This window comes from Dendrobates tinctorius, unplaced genomic scaffold (genome assembly GCF_039654945.1).
Source record: "Dendrobates tinctorius isolate UK_male_01 unplaced genomic scaffold, ASM3965494v1 ptg000027l, whole genome shotgun sequence".
Taxonomy (NCBI): Eukaryota; Metazoa; Chordata; class Amphibia; order Anura; family Dendrobatidae; genus Dendrobates; species Dendrobates tinctorius.
The window spans coordinates 3,108,283-3,133,019 of NW_027361695.1; the positions used below are offsets into that span (position 1 = coordinate 3,108,283).

The 24,737-nt window shown below is 45.3% G+C and overlaps 1 long non-coding RNA gene across 1 annotated transcript in view; it reads left to right on the forward strand.

Moving 5' to 3' along the window:
- Nucleotides 1-19,977, forward strand: part of LOC141084711 (uncharacterized) — a 48,034-nt gene extending 28,057 nt beyond the window's left edge. Inside the window, exon 2 of the long non-coding RNA XR_012231090.1 lies at nucleotides 19,354-19,977. This is a non-coding gene — a long non-coding RNA (uncharacterized lncRNA). The remainder of the gene's footprint in view (nucleotides 1-19,353) is intronic.
- Nucleotides 19,978-24,737: the final 4,760 nt, after the last annotated feature.

Below are 24,737 nucleotides of genomic sequence, written 5' to 3' on the forward strand. Positions count from 1 at the left end.
GGAGGCATTGTGACCTTGTCTCCGACCTCACCAAAAACAGGGATGAGGACGGTATATGGACCGGTGGATGGAAGGTGCTGGTGAAACTGCGCCAGCACAACAATATCACGGCTCACTTACCCAACTCCTTTTTTATCGGGAGGAAGAAGGGGGTTTGCTTCTACCCTGGGCAGCCACGAAAGTGTTTTAAGTGTGGTAAAGTGGGTCACCTGGCAAACACCTGTACCGTGGTAAAGTGCAGCCTATGCAGGGAAGTTGGCCACTTAGCGGCAGATTTCCAGAACATCAAGTGCAACCTCTGTGAGGAGATTGGCCACCCTCACAGGGACTGTCCAGATGCCAGGCACAATATATGCAAGCTCCTTCCTGATGAGAAGTTAGTGACAGGGACAGAGGCTCAGGAGGAGGAGGCTTTAATGTCAGGGACAGTACTGACCAGGTCAGAGGTCCACCAGGAGCCCGCTCAGGTAAAATCAGAGCAGCTCTGCACAGAGTGTACAGAGGGGAGCATGGAGGTCGTCCCTCAGGTCCAGCAGCCACATACAGCCACTGCTTCAGTATCACCATCTCTAGCTGAAGAAAGTGGCTGTAATCAGGTAAAAAGAAAAAAAAAAGGAAAAGACCTACCGTAAACCTGAGGAAGGAGTATGTCACTAACCAGGGTGGCAGGAAAAAAGTCCAGAGTTCGGCAGATGTGATGGTCGTGTCCAATAAGTTTGTTGTTTTGTTTGAGTCTGATGGGGACTTGGAGGAAGAGATAAAAAGAATAGAGACTGAGTATGACAGGGACGTAGCGGACCATCCCCCTACAAAACGGAAGCCCGTACCTGCTGACACTCAGATATAGTCTGACATGGAGACCGGTGGTAGTCAGAACATCTGTGACCCAGACTTATGATGACGGCTTTTACATCTCTGCTCCTCTGTTGTGGTATTGTGATGGTGGATTTCTCATTAAAAATAACATCCAGTAATGTGAACAGCATTAAGGTGAGGAGGACGAGGCACGCTGTCTATGACCATCTCCGATACCTGGGCGCAGATGTCATCTTTCTGCAGGAGACGCGGCTGACGACTCAGGGGCTTATGAGGGAGGCTGAGAGGGAATGGCGGTCTGGTCCCTCTTTTTGGTCACTGGCTGTGGAGCCGTACGCCGGGGTCGCCATTTTGTTTAACACCAGGGATGTGACAGTACATAGGATGACGGAGGTGGTTATGGGAAGGTGTCTGGTCCTGGAAGTCACTGTCTATGGGAGGCGACTCCGGCTTATTAACATCTATGGGCCACAGACGGTGACTGACAGGATACAGTTATTTAATGATGTCAAGCCTTATCTGTTCATCTCTCTTCCAGTGATAATGGCGGGGGACTTTAATGCCATACTGACATCAGGTGACAGCTCCTCAGGTAGAACCGTGATGAGGGATGGTAGGATCTTGAATAACATAGTCCTTCAGGCTGGATTAGGTGACGTCTTTAAACGGGGAGGTCAAAAGCCAAAATTACCTATTCCTGCTCCAATAGAGGCAGTAGACTAGATCTGGCTTTTGTAAGTTCCATAGAAGTCATTGGTGCCATGAGTGAGAGAGTCGTCCCATTTCATCTTGCCCTATATTTCTGCCTGGGGGCCGCTAAGTGAGCTGATGTTGGTAGGGGGTTATGGAGACTCAATTCCAGCCTCCTCCATGATGTCTCTGTCCAGAGTTGTGTCCACTCCCTTTTGCAGGGTCATCTACAGAGAGTGGACTTCTATGACAACATGGCCGACTGGTGGTAGGACGTCAAGGATGATATCAGATACCTCTTGAAGAGATTGTCAGTTAAGAAAGGCAGGAGTAAGTATAGCCAGTACCTAAGGCTGCGCAAAGAATTGGAGTCACTCTATTCTGAGAGCGGGGGTAACAAAGAGATCGACCCGCTGAAATCTGAGATAAGGCAGTATCAGTACAGCAGGTATACCTCCTTGGTTCTTGAACGGGATTATGGGGTCTTAGGGACACCTGATCCCTTTGAGAAATGCCGGGAGCGGGTGGCCAATAAATTGGTCACAGGTCTCATTGACTCCCAGGGTGTATTGCAGGAATCTCAGGAGGGTATCCTGGGGGTTGTGAAATCTTATTATACTGACTTGTTTCAGAAGAAGGCTTTGGCTAAGCATAAAATGACTCAATTCTTGGAGGCAACTCCAACGCCTGATACTAATGATCTGGACTTTTCTCCTTTGACAGCAGAATTAATGGTGGAGGAGGTTAAGGAGGCCATTGATAAGTTACATCTGAAGAAGGCACCAGGTCCGGAGGGTATAACAGCAGAACTTTATAAGAAATTCAGAGACCTCCTGGCTCCAATTCTTGTGGATGTTTACAAAAATTGTCTAGAAAATCACCTGATGCCTACATCCATGAGAGTGTCCTCATTAATTCTGCAGTCTAAAGGTAAGGAGCCAAGCGACATCAAGAACTGGAGGCCAATTGCCCTCTTGAATGTTGACAGGAAGATTCTGGCAAAGATCCTGTTTTCTAGGTTAGTCTGTTTGTCCCCGGCACTGTTGGTAGGCTCTCAGTTTGGCACGGTAAAAGGGCGGAACATCTCTGGAGCGGTCATCTCGATACGGGAGATGTTTGAGAGATGTAAAGCTCTGCGGTGTGGGAGATATGTTGTCAGTCTGGACCAGGCTAAAGCCTTTGACAGAGTTGATCAAGATTATCTGTGGGCCACTTTGTCAAAGTACGGTATTCCAGGACAATTTGTGGATTGGCTGAAGACTTTGTACAGAGAGGCGGTGAGCTTTCCTCTGATTAATGGTTGGCAGGTTGACACTTTTGGAGTTGAGGCGGGGGGTGAGACAGGGCTGCCCGCTGATTCCACTCCTGTATGTTTTTGCCATAGACCCGTTTTTGAGGTTACTGCAAGCACACAGGCATGCAGGAGTGTAACCTTTGGGGGGTACCGGTCCCCCACTTCTTGCCTCCGAAGGTGGTTGCCTACGCGGATGATGTGACGTTGGTGATATCTAATCCTCATGAGGTGCAGATGTTGTCTGCGGCCATCAGAAGTTACTCAGGGGCCTCCGGGTCTCTGGTCAACCTTGAGAAGAGTCAAGCTCTGTGAACATTGCAATCTGACCCAGACTTTGATCTGCCAGTTTGTTAAGGCCTCCACCCATATTAAGATCTTAGGGGTTAAATTTGGGAGGGAAGATAATGCAAAGGTTCAGCGATGGAAGAACTGGACGCTGACTTACAGAGAAAGGGTTGCTATGTTGAAGACTTACCTGGTCCCCGTCTTCTTGTATGTCTCTGTCGTTTTCCTTTGACAGAATCCTTCTCGGCGAGGCTCCTCAGCCTGTTCTGTTGGGGAACAGGATGAACCTGATAAAGAGGGGAATAACGTACCTACAGCGGAGTGAGGGCGGGCTGGATATGTTAAATCCAAAGGTTTTCTTTCACTCCTTGTTTCTGAAAGTAAATTTTGGGAGCATGGATTCAAACAGTAGCTCCCTGTGGGCGAATAGTATCAGGTATTGGATATTGCCTTTTGCGGAATCTTGGGTGCGAGGCGGCAGTCACAAGAGGAGGAGATGGACAGGTGACCACCTTCCCCAGTATCTGGAATATGGTCTGAATTGTGTCAGGAAGTGGGGACTGGAGAAGTCCTACATTGAGAGTAATATGAGGAAAGATCTACGTGCTCATATATGTAGGACTTTCTTTTACTCTCCACTGGCCCTAAAAGATTGTGCCACCATGACTCTTCAGGACAGTCTCCGATTCCTCAACGGGAGGCGACTTCCAGCAAAGTTTTTTGACATTGCTTGGCTGTCGCTACATGGGAAGCTCTTTGTGAGGGGGAACTTAAAATATTTAAGTGTTTCGGATTGGAACTGTCCCCTTGGTTGTCAGCAGGAGGAAACCATGGAGCATTTTATTTGTGATTGCTGGGGAGGTAGGGAAATATGGATGGAAGTATCGACCAAGCTGAAAATCCCCAGACTGCTGTCCCTGAATTACCCTGACATTATCAATGGTGTCCCATCCACTGACGCTAACATCGACAGGGGGACAATGTACCTGATCATTACCACCATTAAATATTACCACTGGCACATGAGAACCCGAGTGTCCCTCCACAGCGAGCCCTTCCATCCCGTCACCGCAGCCACGAAGATACTGTCAGAGCTCAGATGGATAAGAGCGATAGAGATAAAGAAAAGTCAGAGTAATGAGAAACTATGGAGGAATGTGTCCGTGGGATAATAACATGATCTTGTTACTAAAAGTGTTTATTTCATATCCTTTCTTCCACAGAAGTGAACTCTAAGTTACCTTTATTCCTAATGTATTAATTTAGTTATATAATTATTGTCTGATGCATTCTTGAGAATTTATGTTTTGTATTAAGGAAGAATTCTGTTTATTTTAATTGTATTTGTTGGTTTTATACAATTAAATTGCCCCTATGTACAAGAATATAACTACTATAATACTGCCCCCTATGTACAAGAATATAACTACTATAATACTGCCCCCTATGTACAAGAATATAACTACTATAATACTGCCCCTATGTACAAGAATATAACTACTATAATACTGCTCCCTATGTACAAGAATATAACTACTATAATACTGCTCCTATGTACAAGAATATAACTACTATAATACTGCCCCTATGTACAAGAATATAACTACTATAATACTGCTCCTGTGTACAAGAATATAACCACTATAATACTGCCCCTATGTACAAGAATATAACTACTATAATACTGCCCCTATGTACAAGAATATAACTACTATAATACTGTCTGTTACACCTGGTCCCCGTCCTGGCGCTGCGCCCAGGTCTGTCGCTGTTACACCTGGCCCCCGTCCTGGCGCTGCTCTCTGTTCTGGGCACTCACCTCGACCCTCACATAGGCAGCAGCTGGCCTCCTCTGGATCTCATGCTGCTGCTCAGCGTTCTGTCCTCCCTTCTGCCTCCTCCTCCTCCTGGTGCCCTGTGAGGAGATCTGTAGCTAAGACTATTTGGGCACGCCCACCCGCTCTCTTGCCTTCTTAAAGGGGCGGTGTGCATTATTCAAAAAATACAATTAACCAATGGCAGCTCACTGGCTGCTATTTCTGGCCTCTCCTCCATAGGGAGAGCGCCGGAGCAACGAGTATCAATCATTGCTACATCCGGTTCTCATGCTAACCTGTCTGCGCTGCATCTGCAGTCTCTGTGCATTGTCTAATGCTCTCTGTTTCATATCTGTTGCATATCAGTATCCTGTGTTATCTGGTTATATCAGCAACCAACTGGGCCTAAGCCATCCCGTTCCGCCTACAGCCATCCGAGACCAAGGACTGTGTGAAGGTCACTGGAACAGACTCCTTACCAACAAACCGGATCCAGGACCCAGCGCATTACGGACTCTGCTGTAACTTTTGTTATCCCTTTTGGTCCCGCTGGGACAGCTGCCACGTGTTCGGGGTCTAACTGGAGGTAGCACCTGTGTCCTCCGGGTATTCCATTCTGGCCCTGCCTGAGGGGCTTTACTACGGATGCCCGGGGCTCACTAGTCACGCCCCCTTCGGAGCCCCCCGGACCGTGGTCCCGAGGTTCCACTTAAAAAATAAAAACGAATGTGAACTTCACCATCTCTGCCTCCGCTTCCATTCGTTACAGATTGCTCCTGCCATGGAATCCGCTGGACCCCAGAGGCCTCCGACGTTGGAGTTGTGCCAAGAGGTGACCCGTTTAAGAGATCAACAGGATCATGACGTGTCTATGTAACCTGTCCACCCGCATGGATTCTCTGCAGAACCCGGCTGCTCCTGATTCATCTAGCAACACCCAGGTGCCTGCTGTCATGACAAGCAAGGGCCCCCGCCTGGCGGCTCCTACCCGCTTCCATGGTGATCCCACTCAGTGTCAGGGTTTTCTCAATCAGTTTACCCTGCACTTCGAAATCTTGGGGCATATGTTTACTTCTGACCGTGCCAAAGTGGGCTTCATTATGTCACATCTAGCAGGAGAGGCTCTCGCCTGGTTGAATCCGCTATGGGAAAGAGGAGACCCGCTGGTTAATGATCTTCAATCTTTCCTAGAGACTTTTCGCAGGACCTTTGATGAACCCGGCTGGGTCACGTCGACCGCTTCTGCCCTGCTTCGCTTACGCCAAGGAACCCTCTCGGTGGCTCAGTATGCTGTTCAGTTCCGCACCCTCTCGTCTGAGCTATCCTGGAACGATGAGGCCTTTCTGGCTACCTTCTGAGAGGGCCTATCAGGAAAAATTAAGGATGAGCTGGCGGGACAGGACAGGCCTACCATCTTGGATGACCTGATTTCCTTGGCGACCTGGATTGACTTGCATTTTCAGGAGCGTTCCATGGAGATTAAGCGTGACAGGAAGTCCTACCACCTGGACTCTAATTCTTCCAAAACGTCTACCTCATCCTCTTCTCCTGAGGCTATGAAGGTAGATCGAGTAAGTCTGGCCAGCCGCCGCCAGGAGGCGCGTCGCAAAGACGAAAGCTGTCTGTACTGTGGTAGTTCCGAACACCTGGTCCGCTCCTGTCCAAAGAAGTCGGAAAACTCCTGTGCCTATGCTCGGTAGGAGAGGCCACCCTAGGTAGAGAACGTTCCTCTCCTTCGTTGCAGATCTCAGTCTCCGTGACCTGCGGAGCAATAACATTTTCTGGACTCTGTCTGTTGGACTCCGGAGCCGCCGGAAGCTTTATCCAGCAGACGCTTGTGGATCGCTACCACTTACCAGTTCAGGCTCTTCCCAACCCGTTGCGAGTAATCGCTGTCGATGGCCAGCCTCTGACCGAACCCGTCCAGTTCCAGACTGAGCCAGTGGAACTCCGGGTAGGTCTTATGCATTCTGAAAGAATCCGTTTTTATGTGTACCCTGATTTGTCTTACCCCTTGCTTCTAGGTTTGCCTTGGTTTCAGAAACATCAACCAGTCCTTAATTGGAGAACAGGAGAAATTCTACGTTGGGGAGATTCCTGCTCGGACCGTTGTTTAACCCAGATTGAACCAGCTTCACCCCCGGTCCAACCTGCTACCCTGCCTGGATTACCATCCGCTTACTGGTCCTTCTCGGATGTCTTTGGAAAAAAGGAGGCTGAAAAACTCCCCCCCCACAGGTCGTATGACTGTCCAATAGACCTTCTTCCTGGAACATCTCCTCCCCGTGGGAGAGTTTACCCTCTTTCCCAGGCAGAGACTCAGGCTATGTTGGACTACATCCAAGAGAACTTGGCCAGAGGGTTTATCTGAAAATCATCGTCACCGGCAGGAGCAGGCTTCTTCTTCGTGAAGAAAAAGGACGGATCCCTGCGGCCCTGTATCGACTACCGAGGGCTGAACCAGATCACGGTAAAAAACAGGTACCCTTTGCCTCTAATTTCAGAACTGTTTGACCGTCTCCGAGGGGTCAGGATCTTCACCAAGCTGGATCTCAGAGGTGCTTACAATTTGATCCGAATCAGAGATGGAGACAAATGGAAAACAGCCTTCAACACCTGTGATGGCCACTACGAGTACCTGGTAATGCCGTTTGGTCTAAGCAATGCACCCGCTGTTTTCCAAGAGTTCGTCAATGACATTTTCAGGGACCTGCTTTACACCTGTGTTGTTGTCTACCTAGACGACATTCTGATTTTTTTCTACTGACTTGGTCTCGCATCGCAGACAAGTGTGACTGGTCTTACAGAGGCTCAGGGAGAACAAACTGTATGCCAAGTTTGAAAAGTGCCTCTTTGAACAATCTTCTTTGCCTTTCCTCGGTTACATTGTTTCCTCCACAGGATTAAAAATGGATCCGGAGAAGTTATCGGCTGTACTCAAGTGGCCTCGTCCGTCTGGGTTGAAGGCCATACAGCGATTCCTGGTCTTCGCCAACTACTACAGGCAATTAATTCCTAACTTCTCCACCCGAGTGGCGCCCATCTCAGCTCTAACCCGGAAAGGTACAAATCCGAAGGATTGGCCTCCTGAGGCTGAGGAGGCTTTTGTTTCTCTCAAAAAGGCCTTTCCAGTCGCACCTGTTCATCGTCCTAACTCCAATGAACAATTTTTTCTTGAGGTCGATGCCTCTTCAGTAGGTGCGGGAGCCGTACTAACCCAGAAATCGTCCTCCGGGCGAATGCATTCCTGTGGTTTTTTTCCAAGGTTTTTTCTTCCGCAGAGAGGAATTATTCTGTTGGAGATCGGGAATTGTTGGCTATCAAATTGGCTCTGCAGGAGTGGAGGCATCTTCTAGAAGGAGTTCTTCATCAGGTAGTCGTACACACCGATCACAAGAACCTTGCTTACCTCCAAACAGCACAAAGGCTGAATCCACGTCAAGCCCGCTGGGCTTTGTTTTTCGCCGAACTGACAAAAGTGTCAAAGCAGACGCACTTTCCAGAGCCTTTCTGCCTCCTGATCAAGAAGAAGAACCGCAGCACATCATTGAACCCTCAAGGTTAGTCACGGTCGCTTCTACTGATCTTGCCCGGCTGCCTCCCGGGAAGACTTTTGTGTCAGCTTCAGAGCGTACTTGTGTTCTTCGGTGGGTTCACTCATCCAAGTTGGCTGGGCACGCCAGCCAGAGAAAGACTCTGCAACTCATCTCCCATTACTACTGGTGGTCTGCCATGGCTAAGGACATTCTGGAGTACGTCACAGCCTGTCCATCCTGTGCTCGTAACAAGACGGCCAAGCATCTACCCGCCGGTAGGCTTCAGCCTCTTCCAATTCCGTCTGCTCCCTGGCAACATATCGCGATGGACTTCATCACAGATCTCCCGGTCTCATCTGGCTGTTCTGTGGTGTGGGTAGTGGTGGATCGCTTCTCTAAAATGGCTCACTTCGTTCCACTACCCGGTCTTCCAACTGCTCCTGAGTTGGCGGACCTGTTCATTCGGCACATCTTCCGTCTCCATGGTTTCCCTCTCCACATCGTGTCCGACAGAGGAGTCCAGTTCACCTCAAGATTCTGGAGAGCAGTTTGTAAACTGGTAAGAATTGAACTGGATTTTTCCTCAGCCTACCATCCCCAGTCCAATGGACAAGTGGAGAGGGCAAATCAAATCCTGGCTGGATTCCTGCATCACTTTGTTAACGTCCATCATGACGACTGGGTAGACTTACTGTCCTGGGCCGAATTTTCTTACAACAATCAAGTAAGTGAATCTTCTGGAAAGTCTCCCTTTCAGATTGTCTTCGGATTGCAACCCAGAGTACCTCTTCCCATCTCCGGATCATCTGGCGTTCCAGCTGCCGATACCTTCTCTGAAGATTTCTCTAAGGTCTGGAGGGATACCAAAACTGCTCTGGAGAAAGCCTCCCAGCGTATGAAAAGGCATGCGGACAAGAGACGTTTGGATGCAGCTATCTTCCACCCTGGAGACATCCGGTTAAAGATGCCATCCTACAAATTGGGTCCCCGGTTCATCGGACCGTTTGAGATCCTGAGACAGATCAATCCAGTCTCGTGCAAACTGAAGTTGCCCGCTTCTCTACGTGTGCCTAACTCGTTTCATGTTTCTCTCCTCAAACCAGTAGTTTTGAGTCCCTTCTTTAAGGATCCGGGTACCACTCCTGACCCTGTCTCGGAGGATGATGTTTTTGAGGTAAAACATATCCTGGCTGTAAAAAAAGTAAGGGGTAAGACCTACTACCTGGTGGACTGGAAGGGTTTTGGTCCTGAGGAGAGATCTTGGGAGCCTAGGGAGAACATCCAAGCTCCTCTCCTCCTTAAACGGTTCTAAGCAGGCTTGAAGAAGAGGGGGTGTAAAGAGGGGGATACTGTTACACCTGGTCCCCGTCCTGGTGCTGCGCCCAGGTCTGTCGCTGTTACACCTGGCCCCCGTCCAGGCGCTGCCTCCAGGCCTGCCGCTGCTCTCTGTTCTGGGCACTCACCTCGACCCTCACATAGGCAGCAGCCGGCCTCCTCTGGATCTCATGCTGCTGCTCAGCGTTCTGTCCTCCCTCCTGCCTCCTCCTCCTGGTGCCCTGTGAGGAGATCTGTAGCTAAGACTATTTGGGCACGCCCGCCCGCTCTCTTGCCTTCTTAAAGGGGCGGCGTGCATTATTCAAAAAATACAATTAACCAATGGCAGCTCACTGGCTGCTATTTCTGGCCTCTCCTCCATAGGGAGAGCGCCGGAGCAACGAGTATCTATCATTGCTACATCCGGTTCTCATGCTAACCTGTCTGCGCTGCATCTGCAGTCTCTGTGCATTGTCTAATGCTCTCTGTTTCCACTGCATATCAGTATCCTGTGTTATCTGGTTATATCAGCAACAATCTGGGCCTAAGCCATCCCGTTCCGCCTACAGCCATCCGAGTCCAAGGACTGTGTGAAGGTCACTGGAACCGACTCCTTACCAACTAACTGGATCCAGGACACTGTCCCTATGTACAAGAATATAACTACTATAATATTGCCCCTATATACAAGAATATAACTCCTATAATACTGCCCCCTATGTACAAGAATATAACTACTATAATACTGATCCTATGTACAAGAATATAACTACTATAATACTGCCCCCTATGTACAAGAATATAACTACTATAATACTGCCCCCTATGTACAAGAATATAACTCCTATAATACTGCCCCTATGTACAAGAATATAACTCCTATAATACTGCCCCCTATGTACAAGAATATAACTCCTATAATACTGCCCCCTATGTACAAGAATATAACTACTATAATACTGTCCCCTATGTACAAGAATATAACTACTATAATACTGCCCCTATGTACAAGAATATAACTACTACAATACTGCCACTATGTACAAGAATATAACTACTATAATACTGTCCCCTATGTACAAGAATATAACTCCTATAATACTGCCCCTATGTACAAGAATATAACTGCTATAATACTGCCCCTATATACAAGAATATAACTACTATAATACTGCCCCCTATGTACAAGAATATAACTCCTATAATACTGCCCCCTATGTACAAGAATATAACTCCTATAATACTGCCCCCTATGTACAAGAATATAACTCCTATAATACTGCCCCCTATGTACAAGAATATAACTCCTATAATACTGCCCCCTATGTACAAGAATATAACTACTATAATACTGCCCCTATGTACAAGAATATAACTCCTATAATACTGCCCCCTATGTACAAGAATATAACTACTATAATACTGTCCCCTATGTACAAGAATATAACTACTATAATACTGCTCCCTATGTACAAGAATATAACTACTATAATACTGCCCCTATATACAAGAATATAGCTACTATAATACTGCTCCTATGTACAAGAATATAACTACTATAATACTGCCCCTATATACAAGAATATAACTACTATAATACTGTCCCCTATGTACAAGAATATAACTCCTATAATACTGCCCCCTATGTACAAGAATATAACTACTATAATACTGTCCCCTATGTACAAGAATATAACTACTATAATACTGCTCCCTATGTACAAGAATATAACTACTATAATACTGCCCCTATATACAAGAATATAGCTACTATAATACTGCTCCTATGTACAAGAATATAACTACTATAATACTGCTCCTATGTACAAGAATATAACTACTATAATACTGCTCCTATGTACAAGAATATAACTACTATAATACTGCCCCTATATACAGGAATATAACTACTATAATACTGCCCCCTATGTACAGGAATATAACTACTATAATACTGCCCCTATATACAAGAATATAACTACTATAATACTGTCCCCTATGTACAAGAATATAACTACTATAATACTGCTCCCTATGTACAAGAATATAACTACTATAATACTGCCCCTATGTACAAGAATATAACTACTATAATACTGCCCCTATATACAAGAATATAACTACTATAATACTGTCCCTATGTACAAAAATATAAGTACTATAACGATTTTCCAATGTTGGGTGAGATGTGCCATGCGATCAGCTGTGATAATATGTAGCGACACACTCACTTTGTGTTACATCACTTCATTGCTTTCTCTGTATATTAGACCCTAGAGGAAGGCGATAATTTGTGAGTGAATCTGTACCGTTCCTGGTGATGCTCGTCACTTTGCCTCCGTGGATGAGTTTCCTTTGAAAGTTTGTTTCACAGCTAATTGAGGATGTTAAGAGCGCTGAATTCATCTATCACTTCAAAAAGATTTTTGGGGAGAGGATTAGAGTCACGTTACCTCTGATCTGTTAATAATTGGTCGCATGATTAACAATTTTCAGTAGCGCAGTCGGTCATTTGCGAGTGCCATAGACTCCTATGGAGATAAAAGTCTCCTAATGAATGAGGACAATTAACCTTCACGTTGCTGGAGGGAAAAAAAAACATTTAATCTGCCCAATATTCTAAGGAAGCCCCTTGGGCCTTTCATTGGCCCATAATTTACAACATTTTGTGGACAATGGGGGCCAAGGGGGATGTTTTAGGTATTGTTATAGGATACACCTCACATGTTGTGTACCTGCATAGGGAAACTGTGTAATCCGATTCTGGGGCTACATCCTATCAAGTAAAATACACTATTACAGCATATTTCTACCTGGACAGTGTATGTGTGACTGTTCATCTCCTGAGCTCAGTAGAATGCAAGAATGACAGTGAGGACTGACACACTGCAAGGGAGGATCAGAAAAAGGACTGTAAGGATATGTTCACATCTATCCAGGGTGGAAAAAGCAGGATTTGTGTAGAAAACTGCAGTGGAAATTCTGTGCATTTATGAAGTATTCTTAGTGCCAAACCATTCTCATCTTAATGGGGAAAAGTACAGTAAAAATACTTAAAGGATTGACCTGCTGCTTTATTAAATCAGGTAAAAAAATGCAATTACTTAATAATTCACCCTGTGAATGAAATTTTAGAAATCTGATTCATTTTGCTGTTACTAAAACTGCACCTCTCCATACATAAAAACATGCAGGAAAAATCGCATCTATCAATAGATAAAATAGAGCTGCAGAAGGGATCAAGAAAACCAAGGTCTCTAAGGGGACACTTCTAATATGTAGTACACTGATTTCTTTCTTTCTTTCCCTCTCTCTCCATCCTTCCATTTCTTTCTCTCTCTCTCTCTCCTTCCTAGCATTTTCTTTTTTTTCTCTCTCTCGCCTTCCTTCCATTTCCCTTTCTTTCTTATTCCTTCTTTCTCTCCTTCCTTTCCTTTTGCTTCCTTACCTTTCTCTCTCCTCCCTTCCCTTTCTCTCTCTCTCTTTCCATCCATTCTTTTTTCTTTCTTCCATACTTCCTTTCTGCCCTTTCCTTCCTTCCTTCCTTCCTCTCCTGGCTTCCTTCCTGTCTGTCCTTTCCTTCATGTCTCTCCTTCCTTCCTGTCTGTCCTTTCCTTCCTTCCTGTCTCTTTCTTTCCTTCCAGTCTCTCCTTCTTGAGACTGGAGAAAGAAAATATTGTGAAGAAGAAACGGAGAGTGGTGGTCATGGGGGATTCCCTGTTGAGAGGAACTGAGGCCGCTATCTGCAGACCGGATATAACTTCAAGAGAAATGTGTTGTCTTCCAGGTGCAAAAATTAAAGATGTGTCTGACAGGATATCAGGACTCTTCAGACCTACAGATGACTACCCATTCCTGCTACTACATGTGGGGACAAATGACACTGCAAGAAACGACCTGGAAACCATCTGCAGAGACTTTGAAGACTTAGGCAAGAAAGTGAAAGAACTGGGAGCGCAGGTGGTCTTCTCTTCCATCCTCCCAGTGGATGGCCATGGAACAAGGAGGTGGAATAAGATTCTGCAGGTGAACAACTGGCTACGTCGATGGTGCCGTCAGCAACGATTTGGATTTCTGGATCACGGAGTGAACTACTTATACGATGGACTACTTGCTAGAGATGGGGTGCACCTTACGAAGACTGGAAAGCATGTATTTGGAAGTCGCCTTGCTACACTTGTAAGGAGAGCTTTAAACTAGAACAACATGGGAAGGGAAGCAAAAGACCAGAAAAAGCCATACACCTGACAAATGCTATTGAGAACTCTGCTATTAGAAGTGGAAAGGAAGAACAAAGACGAAAGAATCTAATTAATAAAAATATTGGAGAAAGAGAAACCAATCACAAACTAAAATGTTTCTATACTAATGCACAAAGCATGGGCAACAAACAAGGAGAATTGGAACTACTAACACAGGAAAAGAAATATGATGTCATTGGAATCACTGAAACTTGGTGGGACAATACACATGATTGGAATACAAGACTAGAAGGATACAACTTATTTGCAAGAAACAGACTTGATAAACGAGGAGGGGGTGTCGCATTGTATGTTAGAAACGCGTATATCTGCACAGAGATTGAAGCTTCAGAGACTGGGAGTTCTGTGGAAACTGTTTGGGTAAGAATACAAGGACAGAACAATGGAAAGGACACCATTGTAGGCATTTACTACAGGCCGCCTGTGCAAGCTGAAGCTATGGATGAACTCTTTATGCATCAAATGGCCAAGTTCTCCAAAAAATATGACATAGTTGTCATGGGAGATTTCAACTATCCAGACATTTGTTGGGAATCTCTCTCAGGCAAAACTAACAGGTCAAGGAAATTCTTATCCTCTCTTGCTGACAACTTTATCTTCCAAAAGGTAAGGGAGAAAACAAGGGGAACTGCTACCTTGGATCTAATCCTTATAAACAGGGAGGAAATGGTTGAGGAGGTAAAAGTGGCTGGGACCCTAGGAGGTAGCGACCATGCTATTTTAGAATTTTGGATAACTAGAGGCGGAAGACCTGTGAAGACTCAGACGTCAAGGTTAGATTTCAGAAAGGCAGATTTTAAGGGATTCAGAAAGAGAATTGGAGGGATCCAATGGCTGGATATCCTTAAAGACAAAAATGTCCAGGAAGGATGGGAAATCTTGAAAAATGAAATTCTCAAAGCACAGTTGTTAACAATTCCGAAAAGAGGGAAGAATAGGAAGCAGTTAAGGAAACCAGGATGGATGAACACAGAACTTAAGCACATGCTAAAAAGGAAGAAAAAAATGTTTATAAAATGGAAAGAGGGAGGCATATCTAAAGAAGAATATAATGCTGTCTGCAGAACCTGCAGGGCACAAATCAGATTATCTAAAGCTGAAAATGAATTGAGGCTTGCAAGAGATGTCAAAAGCAATAATAAAGGATTTTGGGGATATGTCAAAAGTAAAAGAAAAGTCAAAGATGCTATAGGATTTTTACAGGATGAAAATGATGAAATGGTAAGACAGGATGTTGAGAAGGCTGAACTTTTAAATTCCTATTTTGCATCTGTTTTCTCTCAGAAACGAAATGTAACATCAACTGTTATTCACTGTCCTATTAAGGGAATAGAAGAATCCAGGATATCTATAAACAGAAAGATAGTGAGGAAACACTTAGCTAGCCTAAATGAATTCAAGTCTCCAGGTCCAGATGAATTACACCCCAGAGTACTGAAGGAGATAGCAGAAGAAATTTTTGAACCCCTCTCTATAATCTTTGAAAATTCTTGGAGAACAGGAGAAGTGCCAGAAGACTGGAGAAGAGCAAATGTTGTTCCTATCTTCAAAAAGGGGAAGAAGGTGGACCCAGGCAACTATAGGCCTGTGAGTCTGACTTCTATACCAGGAAAGATCTTTGAACAAATTATTAAACAACATGTATGTCAATACCTGGATAAGAATGAAGTGATTAAACAGAGTCAGCATGGGTTTGTAACTAATAAGTCATGTCAGACTAACTTAATTTCCTTCTATGACGGTATCACTGATTGGGTGGATCAAGGAAATGCTGTAGATATAGTATATCTTGACTTCAGCAAAGCATTTGACAAAGTCTCTCATACAATCCTTATTGAAAAAATGACTAAGTATGGAATGGACAAGGCAACTGTTAGGTGGATTCATAACTGGCTTAGTGATCGGACCCAAAGAGTGGTCGTAAATGGCTGCACATCCAGTTGGAAGAATGTCTCAAGTGGGGTACCACAGGGCTCTGTCCTGGGCCCTGTATTGTTCAACATCTTTATCAACGATTTAGATGAAGGAATTGAGGGTAAACTGATTAAATTTGCTGATGACACAAAGCTAGGAGGGATAGCTAATACTAGAGAAGAGAGAGAGAGGATTCAAAAAGATTTAAATAAACTGGAGAAGTGGGCAGCAACTAACAGAATGGTTTTTAACAGGGAGAAATGCAAAGTACTACATCTGGGCAATAAAAATGGAAAAAGCATATATAGAATGGGAGGAATAGGGCTAAGTGACAGCACATGTGAAAAAGACTTGGGTATACTAATAGATCACAGACTGAATATGAGTCAACAGTGTGATGCAGCAGCAAAAAAGGCAAATGCAATTCTAGGATGTATTAACAGAAGCATACAGTCTAGATCACGTGAAGTCATTATTTCCCTCTACTCCTCTTTGGTCAGACCTCATCTGGAATATTGTGTCCAGTTTTGGGCACCACATTTTAAAAAAGACATCAACAAACTGGAGCAAGTTCAGAAAAGAGCGACCAGAATGGTGACCGGTCTGCAAACCCTGTCTTATGAGGAAAGGTTGCAGGATTTGGGAATGTTTAGTTTGCAAAAGAGAAGACTGAGAGGAGACTTAATAGCTGTCTACAAATATCTAAAGGGCTGTCACATTGTAGAAGGATCAACTTTATTCTCATTTGCACAAGGAAAGACTAGAAGCAATGGGATGAAACTGAATGGGAGGAGACACAGATTAGATATTAGAAAAAACTTTTTGACAGTTAGAGTGATCAATGAGTGGAACAGGCTGCCACGAGAAGTGGTGAGTTCTCCTTCAATGGAAGTCTTCAAACAGAAGCTGGACAGACATCTGACTGGGATGATTTAGCGAATCCTGCTTTGAGCAGGGGGTTGGACCAGATGGCCCAGGAGGTCCCTTCCAACTCTACGATTCTATGATTCTATGATTCTTGTCTGCCATTTACTTCCTGTCTCTCCTTCCTCCTTCCTTCCTGTCTGCCCTTTCCTTCCTCTCTCTTTTCTTTCTTCCTGCCTACCCTTTCCTTCCTGTCTCTCCTTCCTTCCTTCCTGTCTACCCTTTCCTTCCCGTCTCCCTTTTGTTCCTTCCTGTCTACCCTTTCCTTCCTGTCTCTCCTTCCTTCCTTCCTGTCTACCCTTTCCTTCCTGTCTCCCTTTTCTTCCTTCCTGTCTACCCTTTCCTTCCTTCTTGTCTGTCCTTCCTTCCTGTTTCTTCTTCCTTTCCTGTCTGCCCTTTTCTCCCTTCCTATCTCATTCCTTCCTTCCCTCCCTCCTTATGTCTCCTATTCGTCTCTCAAAAGTGTGACTCTGACAAAGAATAGAACTTTTAAAGTGCTGAGGAAAATGCCATAAACTCTCCTTCTGAGAACCTCTCCCCAATTTTTTATTTCTTCTGTGGACTCGACTTTCTTGCTGAGAGAAATTTTGAAATACTTGATGAATCAGCTTTTTGGAGTAACAAAGAAACTGGATAGATTTGTCCAGCGAGCATAAGGAGGAGGAGGGGGCAGGAGACGCAGCAGGACGGGGTGGGGGGACATTGTTACTTGTAAGAGTCTCAAAACTTTTTTACTTTGTTGTTTTCATTAGTTCTTTTTGTCACTTGTGTTTTTGGAATTCTTTAGTTTTATTCGTGTTTGGGAGATTGACCTGCAGTAAGATGGAATCGCTCAGCCTTCGTATATCTAGGAAGCAGACTCAGTGGAGATGAAATTGAAAAGATGTCCCATAAACAACATTTATTACCTATTTGCAGGATAAGTGGTAACTTTATGTTGGCAGGGGTTCTGACTGTTGAAACCTCCACTAATCATAGGTTGTGCACACGTAAGAGGGTTGAAAATGGATTTTTTGCCTCTTACATATAACAGACTGTTTCTTTATCAATTTATGAATCTCCGTTTTGACTCGCTGAACTGTTCAGGATTCCGCTAATGCCATGTTGACGTTTTGATATATTGTTATATATGTGTTATGCTATGTCATCTATTATATGTATGCTGGGACAACTGTGCGACAGACCCTATGGAGTGCCACACATGCTGTGTGACGGATTGGTGTTATGTGCATAGAGCCATTTTTTAGGAACAGTGCCTCAGATCTACCATGCCCAGACAGCAGTCCACTGAGCTGCAGGAATGATGTCTGTAGTGAGGAATGCAGAGCATAAAGAGTTAGCACACTGAGCTGCTGTGTGAGACTCCCTCAATGGGAGTGCAGAGGCAGCACTGGTGTTATGCATCTTTCTTGGATCTGGGCTTGAACTCTGTTGTGCTCCACGTCGGGCTTTGCAGATGACCTGGCCTCATCACATGTGATCATTTGCCTAGGCCCATATAAGCCCTAGCAAGATACACACCTGTGTCCTTGTACTAAGACTTTCTAGTTGCTCCAGAATTGTGTCTGCTACCTGCTTGCGGTTTCCAGTACCTCCCTTTCCTGTTCCCAGTATTCCAAGTCCTTTGCTAACTGTCTGTGGTCTCCCGGACATCTTCGGTCTGCCAGCAGGTTCCAGTACCTCTGCTATCTGTTCACTGTTTGCGGTCTTCCAGATGTTTCTGATCTGCCTGTGGCTTCCAATGCCTCTGCTAACTATTTGTGGTTTCCAGTACTTCTGCTACCTGTCTGTCATCTCCAGGACCTATTTCAGGACTCCTGTCTGTCTGTCTGCAGCTTCCCGTACTTCGGCTACCTGTTTCTCACCTGCCTCATCTGCCCATTGCACTGACACCCATAGCCTGTGTGTCCACCCGGATCTTGGACTTTGAGGAACCACCTTACCGAGTAAGCCTAACAGTTAAGCCCCCGTTACACACAGCGAGATTGCTAGCAATATCGCTGACACGTCACTGGTTTTGTGACGCAGCAGCGATATTGCTAGCGATATCGCTATGTCTGATACTTACCTGTGACCGGCTCCCCCGCTGATTATCGCTGATCGCGCGAGAAGGTCCTGGATCATATCTCGTCGGGCGCTTCCTGCTGGGCTTCCTGTGGCGCCGACGAATGACGCGTGGACACGGGCGGGAGGACGTCAGGATCGCCTCGTCTGACAGGTAAGTAGCGACCCCCGACCGCTGCTATGTCGCTGGTGAGATCTGCCTGTGTGGCAGCTCACTAGTGACCACTTAGCGATGCACCAGCAATCCATTTCATTGTCGGGATCGCTGGTACATCGCTTAGTGTAACAGTACCCTTAGCGTGTATGTCCATGACCCCTTGTGTTCCAAGTGTGTTGTTTGAGCTCAGAAGGGGTTTGCAGACAGAAGCAAGAAGCCCTGATAGGAAGCTAGACAGTGAAGAGGTGAGTAATACTTGTCAATTTGTGTGCCACCCCAGGGAACAAGTTATGGCAACAGAGGAGCATGCAGGAAGTTTCATCTGGCTCTGTGGTGGTTGCCATCTGCCCCAGGAGGAAGAGAAGCCCTCGATTTAAGAGTTGTCATCAATGATTGCCACAACTGAATGGACCAAAAGGCTTTTCCTGTGAGTGAATACTGAATCCGCCTCAAGGCAAAGTTGATCACCATAAGAGCAAAGTTTTAGTACAGCATAGAGGAGCATAAAGGCTTATTCCTGACTGTGAGGTTCGCTTCTCAAAAAAGTGTCTGAAGCGTGAGTACAATCCAATCAGAGAGAACCAGGATCAAGAGCCTGTTTGCAAGGAATTATAATATGGTAAATGAGTGAGTAGGACACAAGTGTAGAATTTGCCAGACAAGAGCTACTGAACTGAACAAGCTGTCAAGAAAAGTGACCATGAAAAGGAGCCGTAACCAGCAGTGTGGGTGTGTGCTGTGCTGCACAGTCAAGAAAAGAGATTGTGTTTGTGTGAAGGAAGTGCTGCTGAAGAATTTGCAAGCAGCCTGTGGTTCCAGTGTTAGCTCATTGTTGTTAATCAACTCTCGAACTTTATTTAAACCTGTTACCTCTGATTGTTAAATAAAATTCACTTGAACTGTTGCTAGTGTCCGTCTGGATTGTATTCGCCATCTGTGACTGGGGAAACCTCCATCACTATCGAGAAGCAGTGTTTCCATAATAGGTAAAGGGTCTGTCAAACACTGCCTAGGACCCCTTACATGCTTGATGCATGCATGACCAATTTATAAATTACTAATTGACTTGATGCTAACATTCCCTTTATCAATGTGGTATGATCCCTAGTGAACCTGTCCCACCACTGTAGACAGTGACCTCCACTTTAAAGGGTGCACCTCAAATGAATAAAAAATAGGGAGATTTGATTATTTTATTGCACCGTCATTATTATAAAAAAAAAAAAATCAGTATATCTGCTAAAATTTAATGAACAGCTGTCCTGGAAGTTTGGCCACAAATTTCCAAAATTCCCAATCAGAGACTGGAAAAATACCTTATCATATTAACGCCTCCAATTTACGAGCCCTCCCAGCCATTCAGCATCATCAAAATAAAAAAGATGCAGAAAAAAACAGTCTGGTGCCGACTCTCCCGAAAATTATATCATGTGCTAAAATGGCTTATTGAAAAAGTAAATAAGCCAAGGTTGTAGAATCTACCTGATGAAGGCTTTTGCTCTTTTTAAGCCGAAACGCATTGTTTTTACTTGGTATATGTAGAATAAAAAAGTTTTTCAATAAGCCATTTTAGCACATGATATAATTTTTGGGAGCGCCGGCCCCAGACTGGTTTTCTGCATCATTTTTTACTTTCACCTGCGGACGATTGAGGATCGCCTTGTGGACCAAGAACCTTGCAGCAGACCGAGTAACCAGGACCTTGGTTGGGATTCCCCCCAGGGTCAATACGATGTTCCTTCTACCTAAATCTGGTGAGCGCATCAGCTTTGCACTTTTATTTGTGATATTTTTAATATTGCACTTAGATCCTGTGCGGCGTTGTCCCCTTTATATTCCCTATCCTCAGGGTATTATATGAAAATTTAGCATCATCAATAAAAGTCACATGACATTCCTCTCCAGGATAGTCTCTTTTTACGTGGAAGCAGCTTACTTATTTTACCCCAATTTGTGTAATTTCACCTACTTGTACACCTCTGATAAGCCATAGGACCAGGGCTGCCACTAGGAATTTCGGGGCCTCCTTGAAATTCCGCCTTGGCTCCACCCCTCGAACTGTCCAAAGTCCCACTGCTCTCTCTTGGAAAAACTCCACTTCTCACCAATCACACATTAACAGTTCCCATCACCAGATCACACATATAGCCGGCAGCTTTTGTTTTGGCCAAAAGATTTTTTAAGCTGCCACCATAACACGGTAGACACTTTTGGCCGAGCTCTACTCTACTGTGATCTATTAAATATTTGTTAAAATATGTGATACAATTTAGGTATATTTTTTATTTTTCAATTGTTAAAATGACCAATAATATCACATACAAGCAGCAAATACCGCCACACCATGACCAGACCACATATTACCACCACAGTGACCGAATAATATCACATACAAGGAACAAATAGCACTGCACCATGACCAGACCACATATTACCACCACATGGTGACTGAATACTACAATACTGATCAGTAATAAAAAAAAACACGATACTATCACCATAAGTGCCATTATACACAGGAGAGCTGTACTTAGTATGCAGTGTCTGTGTACAGGTAATATAGTGATCAATGACATTATACAAAGGAGCTCTGCATTAAATGTACAGGTAATACAGTGATCAATGACATTATACACAGGGCCTCTATACAGTGTATAGTGTCAGTGTATAGCTAACACACTAACTCACGAGTGACGTCTCTAGGTGAAGTCCTTCATCTTTGTTTTTCATCTTTCATCCAGCACAGATCGCCATCACTTCTTCCAGCCAGGACTCGTCTCTGCAGGAAATTACACAGTTACCTAGAGCTCTGCTTGAAGAACACATTACTTATTTTTCCCAACTTCTACATTACATCACATGAAGAAAAAAAGGCGACATAGTGTCGCTCTACACAGTAACAGGACCACCCCCCCATTTTTAAACAGTATACTCAAAAAATAAAATAAATACATCACTGCAGTAATAATATCCATTAAATAGACCCTGTGGTAATAATATCCCCCATCCTAGCCCCCGTGTGTCTCATTCCTGGCTTCAGCCATACGTTCTCCCATTCCACCCTCATGAGTATCCATTCTGCCCCATATGATCTCCCCATCCTGCCCCATCTGTCTCCATCATATCCATCCTTCCCCATGAGCCCGCACGATCTGTCTCCAACCCTGCCCCATCTGTCTCCAATCCTGCCCCCAGTGTCTCCAGTCATGCCCTCATGTCTTTGATCCTGCTCCGTGTCTCCAATCATGCCCCGTATCTCCATTCTGCCCCGTGTCTCCAATCATGCCCCATATCTCATTCTGCCCCTTCCTGTGTCTCACTGTCACATTCTGCCCCCGTGTCTATTCTGCCCCCTCCTGTGTCTCACTGTCACATTCTGCTCCCATCGTGTCCAGTATTCTGCCCCATCGTGTCCAGCATTCTGCCCCCATCGTGCCCAGCATTCTGCCCCATCATTACCAGCAATCTGCCCCATCGTGTCCAGCATTCTGCCCCCATCGTGTCCAGCATTCTGCCCCCATCATGCCCAGCATTCTGCCCCCATCATGACCAGCAATCTGCCCCCATCATGACCAGCAATCTGCCCCATCGTGTCCAGAAATCTGCCCCATCGTGCCCAGCAATCTGCCCCATCGTGCCCAGCATTCTGCCCCCATCATGACCAGCAATCTGCCACATCGTGCCCAGCATTCTGCCCCATCGTGCCCAGCATTCTGCCCCATTGTGCCCAGCATTCTGCCCCATCGTGTCCAGCATTCTGCCCCATCGTGTCCAGCATTCTGCCCCATCGTCATCAGCATTCCGCCCCATCGTGTCCAGCATTGTGCCCCATTGTCACCAGCATTCTGCCCCATCGTCACCAGCATTCTGCCCCATCGTCACCAGCATTCTGCCCCATCGTCACCAGCATTCTGCCCCATCGTGTCCAGCATTCTACCCCATCGTCACCAGCATTCTGCCCCATCGTCACCAGCATTCTGCTCCATCGTGTCCAGTATTCTGCCCCATCGTCACCAGCATTCTACCCATCGTCACCAGCATTCTGCCCATCGTGTCCAGCATTCTGCCCCATCATGTGCAGTATTCTGCCCCATTGTGTCCAGCATTCTGCCATCTGCCCCGAGCCCCCCGGATCGCCGCTCTCAATAAATTTAAAAAACCAAACAAAAAAAAGCCACAAGTTCTTCTTACCTGGCCGCACTCCAGCGGCGAAGCTCCGTCCCTTCATGCAGAAGCGCGCGCTCGCCGGAGACTGACAATGACGTCAGATGCCGGCGAGATGCGTGCTGCGGCGGACGTCAGCTGCCAGCCTCCGATTGGCTGGCAGGTGTTAACTATTGACGTGCGGGCACGGGCCCGCATGTCAATAGCGATCAAATGCTGCAGCGCCGGTAGGGCCCGGTGATCAGAGGAGACCGGGCCCGATGCGGGCCCCCTCTGCCCACTGGGCCTCATACGCCAGTCAGGGCAGTAATGCCCTGATGGCGGCCCTGCATAGGACAGACCCCTTTAAAGTCGTGCACCTGAGACATCTTAATTTTCTGCAGATGCGTCTCGACTCTCATCCAAATAATTTTTGTTGTTGATTTAAACAGGATGTCACATGCCATAAATATGTTTTTTTTGCCTGGTGTAAATGCCGTTGTTGTCCTGAATCCGGTGATACTTTTCTTTTGTTCCTGCGCCTCTTCGTTCCTGAGATATGGCCCCTTCTTTGCTGTATATTAATCTTGGCTTTTTAGTCAAGCGGGTGTGGTCCTCAACTGTTCTCTGTGGGCGTATTCTAAAGGAACATGCCCAGTTGCCTAACAAGACTAGTTTTATATACAGAGAAGAGGAGGCCATATCTCAGGAACGGAGAGGCGCAGGAACAAAAGAAAAACATCGCCGGGTTCAGGAGAACAGCGGCATTTACACCAGGTAAAATAATGACATATGTATGACAAGTGACGGGTCCTCTTTAAAACCTCTCATCACAAGGATCCAAATTTCCAGCTGTAGCATAAGCACAAGGATTGTACGCTACATCATGGGACCTAGACGTGTAGGAGGCAAACGGATGATTACACATCTTCTAGTCATTACTATTATATGTGGTGAGCGGAGAGATGAGGCAGATGAAGGGGCCGCTCTCATCGGGGTCTGTTTTTCAGATCAGGGCGCAATGCTATGTAAAACAGGATATAATAATAGATCTAATACTGTATGTAATATATGACCTGCTGTGACATAGCATTGACCTTATCCACGTAACTAGCCATTTACTCTCACGAGGACAGCCACAGTAGAGTATGACTTCTCCGATAAACTCAGGCTATGTTCACACGTTGCATCTCGGCAGCATATTTTTGCTGCATTTTTTCATGCAAATTAAAAGCTGCTTTTTACAGTACCAGCAAAAGCTATGAGATTTCAGAAAATCCACGCACATGATTGTTTTTTTTATTCTGAATTTGAGGACCTCAGCGTTTTTTGGGAATCTGCAGCGTGTCAATTCTTTCAGCGTTTTTTTTTTGCAGCGATTTGAAGCATTTTTTTTACTAATAGAAAGCAATATGAGAAAGTGAAAAAAAAAAGGAAAAAAAATGCAATAAATGGGTTTTTTTCAGTGTTTTCGAACCATTTTTCATGGTGTTTTTGAAGCGCTTTTGCTGAATTTTACTA